Source organism: Neomonachus schauinslandi, chromosome 14 (assembly GCF_002201575.2).
Source record: "Neomonachus schauinslandi chromosome 14, ASM220157v2, whole genome shotgun sequence".
NCBI classification, from domain to species: Eukaryota; Metazoa; Chordata; class Mammalia; order Carnivora; family Phocidae; genus Neomonachus; species Neomonachus schauinslandi.
Window position 1 is genome coordinate 61878729 of NC_058416.1, and position 6000 is coordinate 61884728.

Here is a 6000-nt window from a genome sequence, read left to right on the forward strand (position 1 = left end):
CATCTTTTTGGTTTGAAATTTTTGCAACTAGCATGTGTTACTTTTATAATTAAAAATCCTTCCTAACAAAAATATTTTGCCAGTGGGAGTAATTCTGGGTTTGACCTTTTCCTATTAAATTTGGGAAATTTCACTAAGAATTTTAAGCTACAGTTTTGTGGCTGATTCAACCCCTTACATTCAGAGAAATTCCAGCTGTGAAGTAACGCGTGGGAAGTAATACCAAAAAGCCTAAACATGTGCCAACAGAGAACATGCCTTGTGTTCACTGAGGTCGCGAGTGGACCAAACTCTGAACTTCAATTCAGATTTCCTTCTTTAAGAAAGTTTGTGGGGTCCTTTCCTTCCTGCCCCATTTTCAAGAAATTTGCAACTATAGAAGTTTTAGAGCAGATTATTTAATAAGACTTGGTTAGGGTTTAAAGACAATGATAGAAAGGGAGAACTGGTAACTCCTGTAATGTTAAAATATCATTTCACAGAAAACTATCAGTTCAGAGACATTTTTTTATACCAGATTTAGGCTGTGGGGACACACAGGCATTTTAAAGGAAAACTACTGAAATCTTTATAGGATATAAAGCAGATTTTTAAGAGAAAAGATATTATCTATTCTGATGGCCTTGACTCAGAATTATTGACACTGAGGCTATTAACATTTCATGGTGTTATATTTTTTCATTACCCTTTCTTACAGCTATCAATCTATAGTTGTGCATTTGGAGGCCACGTCTTCTTATACTGCACTAATAGGTTTCTGTCATCTCTTATTGTTTTGGTGATGTGACATTGGGCTAGAGGTTTACGGGCTGCGACCAAGGTGACATTTCTTCCCATCTTCAGAGACAGCATAAATGACAGAGAAGGGCAGCCACATGCTCTAACCAGCTGTCTGCACAGGGACGGTGCTGGAGAACACAAAAGGACATGTGCAATTCGTTTTACCAATACACATTCTTGAGTGCAGTGCTAGCAGAAAGAAGAAAGAGCAGCCGGATCTGGTATCTTCTGTTCTTTTGTAATGTAATACAATTTTTGTAGTTGTTACAAAGGCCAGCACTAACATCGCTAGCCCCATCTAAATTTGAGGAGGAAATCGACAGTACCAAAAAAGAAAGGAGAATCATGAACTATCTTTCAGCTTAGATGAAGTTGAGAAACAGTTTTGCAGAACTTCAAAGCACAGAAGAAAATGTTTCCTTGATGCAAAGAGGACAATCTAAAACCTTCTATGAATATAACTGCATATCAGTTCTCCTGACTTTAAATATCATTGTCAAATTAAGAGCACATAATTGTTTCTAACAATACTACATAGAAAAGGGGCAAAAATAATTTTAGTTTTCTAGATTAAAATTAACCTCTTTATTTCACCAGAATTAAATAAAAATTATCATATAAACAATACTCTAGGAATATATATACCTATAATGTATATAAAGTAATTTCATTTTTATGAGAATGCTTTCAAATCATCAGAAACAATTACAACTCATCTTTAGCTGTATTTGTAGGAAAGGGAGAGAGGGAAAGAAGGAGAACATTATTCTGTTTGAGAGTTTTTTTTGTTTTTGTTTGCCTTTGCTTATTCCTTCTCTAAGGTTCTTCCTTTCTGTAGGTAGGTCTGAGCTTCTGACCTACATCATTTTCCTTCTCTCTGAGGAACTTCTCTTAACATTTCTTGCAAGGCAGGTCTCCTGGCAACAAGTTCCCTCAATTTTTGTCTGTCTGAAAAAGTCTTTATTTCTCCATTTTTTCCAAATTTTTTATTGTGGTAAAATATACAATACATAAAATTTCCCAGTGTTAACCATACAGTTTGGTAGTATCAAATACATTCACATTGCTGTACAACCATCACCCAGTCCACCTTCAGAACACTTCATCTTACAAAACTGAAGCTCTGTCCCCATTAAACAATAATCCCCCAGCACCCCCTGCGCAAACCCCTGGCAGTCAACATTTTACTTTCTGCCTGTGTAATTGTGACTACTTTTAGTACTTCATATAAGTAGAATCATACAGTATTTGTCTTTTTGTGACTGGCTTATTTCACTTAGCAGAATGTCCTCAAGTTTCATCTATGTTGTAACATGTGTCAGAATTTCCTTCCTGTTTAACCCTGAATAATATTCCATTATATATACATACACATTTTGCTCAACCAACCGTCCATCAATGGACACTTGGGTTGCATCCACATTTTAGCAGTTGTGAAGAATGCTGCTGTAAACATGGGTGTACCAAGATCTCTTCAAGACCCTGCTTTCAATTCTTTTGGATATATACCCAGAAGTAGAATGGTTGGATCTTGTGGTAATACTATTTTTCATTTTTTGAGGAGCCACCATACTGTTTTCCACACAAACTGTACCATTTTATATTCCCATCAACAGTGCTCAAGGCCCCAATTTCAACAACCTTGCCAACAGTTCTTATGTTCTGCTTAATTTTTTTTTTAAGATAGCCATCCTAATGAGCATGAAGTGTTATCTCATTGTACTTTTTATTTGCATTTCCCTAATGATTAATGATGTGGAGCATCTTTTCATGTGCTTATTGGCCATTTGTATATCTTCTTTGGAGAATGTCTACTCAAGTTCTTTGCCCACACTTTAAATTGGGTTGTTTGGTTTTTTGTTGCTGAGTTTTAGTTCACTCTATATTCTGAATGTTAATCTGTTATCAGATACATGACTTGTAAATATTTTCTCTCATTCCATGGGTTATCTTTTTACTCTGCTGATATTTTTTTTCAATGCACAATTCTTTTTAATATTCATGAGGTCCAATTTGTCTATTTTAAATTTTGTTGCCTGTGACTTTGGTGTCATATCTAAGAAATCATGCCAAATCCAATGACATGAAGATTTGTCTGATGTTTTTGTGTAAGAGCTTTATAGTTTTAGGTCTAAGTTTAGATCTTTGATCCACTTTGAATTACTTTTTATTTATGGTGTTAGGTAAGGGTCCAAGTTCATTTCTTCACATGTGGATATTCAGTCTTCACTTTTTGTTGAAAGGACTGTCCTTTCCCCATTGCTTGATCTTGGCCCCCTTGTCAAAAGTCATTTGTCCATGCAGGCAAACTTTTACTTCAAGGATCTCTGTTCTTTTTTAAATTTTTTTTTAAAGATTTTATTTATTTATTTGACAGAGAGAGATAGAGAGAGCAGGAACACAAGCAGGGCGAGTGGGAGAGGGAGAAGCAGGCCTCCCGCTGAGCAGGGAGCCCGATGCGGGGCTCGATCCCAGGACCCTGGGATCATGACCTGAGCTGAAGGCAGACACTTAACGACTGAGCCACCCAGGTGCTCTCAAGGATCTCCGTTCTATTCCATTGGTTTATACATCTCTCCTATGCCAGTATACACTGTTTTAATTACTGTAGCTTTATAGTAAGTTTGGAAACCATGAAGTGTAAGACCTCCAGCTTTGTTCTTCTTTTTCAAGATTTTTTTTAGCTATTTAAAGTACCTTTGATTCCACATGAATTTTAAGATGAGTTTTTGTATTTTTGCAAAAAATCATCCTTGGGATTTTGGTAGGGATTGAACTGACTCTGTAGATTGCTTTGGATAGTATTGACATTCTAATAATATTAAGTCTTCTGATCCATGAACATGGATGTCTTTCCATTTATTTATCTCTTCTTTAATTTTTCATCAATGTTTTATAGTGTTCAGTGTACAATTCTTTCACCTCCTTGATTAAATTTATACCTAAGTATTTTATTCTATTTGATGCTAATGTAAGGGAATTGTCTTCTTAATTTCCTTTTAGAATTGTTCTTTATTGGTGCATAGAAATACAACTGATTTTTGTTTGTTGACTTTGAACTCTGCTACCTTGCTGAATTTGCTTATTAGTTCTAACAGTTTTTGTGTGTCTTTAGGGTTTTGTCTGCAGAGATAATTTTATTTCTTCCTTTTTAATCTGGGTGCCTTTCATTTCTTTTTCTTGCCTAATTGCTCTGGCTAGAACTTACACTAATGTGTTGAATAGAAGTGGTGAAATTGGTGTTCTTACCTTGTTCCTGATCTTAGAGAAAAAGTTTTCAGTCTTTTACTATGGAGTATGATGTTTGCTGTGGGTTTTTCATATATGGCTTTTATTATATTGAGGTAGTTTCCTTCTATTCCTAGTTTGTTGAATATTTTTATCATGAAAGGGTTTTGAATTTTGTCAAATGCTTTTACTGCATCAATTGAGATGATTGTGTGGCTATTGTTCTTTATTCTGTTGATGTGGTATATTACATTGATTGATTTTCTTATGGTGAACCATCCTTGCATTCCAGAAAAAAAAAAATCCCATTTGATCATGGTGTATGATCCTTTAAATATGCTGCTGAATGCTATTTGCTATTTTGTATTTTGTTGAGGATTTTTTGCATCAATGTTCATAAGGGATATTGGTTTGCAGCTTTTTTGTAATGTGTTTTCTGGCTTTGGTACAGAATAATGCTGCCTTCATAGAATGAATTATGAAATTGTTCCCTCCTTCTTTAATTTTTTGGAAAAGTTAGAGAAAAACTGAAGTTAGTTCTTCTTTAATGTTTGGTAGAATTCACCAGTGAAGCCATTATGTCTGGGGATTTTTCTTCATTGAGAGATTCTTGATTACTGATTCTATCTCCTTACTAGTTATAGGTTATTTTATTCAGATTTTATGTCTCTTCGGATTTAGTCTGATAGCTTTTGTGTTTCTAGGAATTTTTCCATTTCACCTAGGTTATACAATTTGATGGCATACAATCGTTCATAGTACTCTTATAATCCCTTTTATTTCTTTAGAATTGGTATTAATGTCCCCACTTTCACTTCTGATTTTAGTGATTTGAGTCTTCTTTTCTTAGTCCACCTAGCTAAAGGTTTGTCAATTTTGTTGATCTTTTTGAAGAACCAACTTTGAATTTCACTGTTTTTCTCATTGTTTTGTTATTCTCAACTTTGTTTATGTCTGCTCTAATCTTTATTATTTCCCCTTTCTTCTGGTAGCTTTGGGTTTTGTTCTTCTTTTTCTGTTACCTGGATACATTTACTCATTTAAGATCTTTCTTGTTTTTTAATATAAGCATTCAGAGCTATAAATTTCCACCTTAGCACTTCTTTCACTGTGTCACATTAGTTGTGGTATGTTATCTTTCGTTTTCATTTATTTCTATTTATTTTCTAAATTCTCTTGTGATTTATTCTTTGATCTATTGGTTGTTGAAAATGTGTTATTTAATTTCCACAATTGTGAACTTTCCAGTTTCTTTCTGTAATTGATTTCTAACTTTCTCCCATTGTGATCAGACAAGCTATTATCTGTCTTTTTAAATCCATTGAGACTTAGGTTGTGACAGAACAAATGGTGTATCCTGGAAAATGTCCCATGTGCCTTTGAGAAGAATGTGTTCATGTTGGGTGGGGTGTTCTGCATATGTCTGTTAGACCTAGTTGGTTTATTCTGTTCTTTATTTTCTTATTTCATGTCTGGTTGTTCTATCCATTGAGAATGGAATATTGGAGTCTACACAATTATTTTAGAATTATGTGTTTTTCCCTTCAAATGTTAATTTTTGTTTCACATACTTTGATGGTTTGTCATTAGGTGTGTAATTGTTTATAACTGTTATATCTTCTTGCTGTATTGAAACTTTTATCAATATATAATATCCTTCTTTTTTTCTTATAAGCTTCTTAAATTTAAAGCCTATGTTGTCTGATATTAGTACAGTCACCCCCTCTGTCTTTTGATTATTATTTGTTTGGACTATCCTTTTCCATTCCTTCACTTTCAACCTATTTGTATTTTTTTATCTAAAGTGCCTCTTATAGACAGCATATGCTTGGATCATGTTTGTTTATCCGTTCTGCCAATCTGTGTCTTTTGATTAGATTATTTAACCCATTTATATTTAAAATAATTTTTATTAAGAAGGTACTTACTTCTATCATTGTGCCATTTGTTTTCTATATGACATATAGGTTTTTGTGCTTCATTTTCTGCATT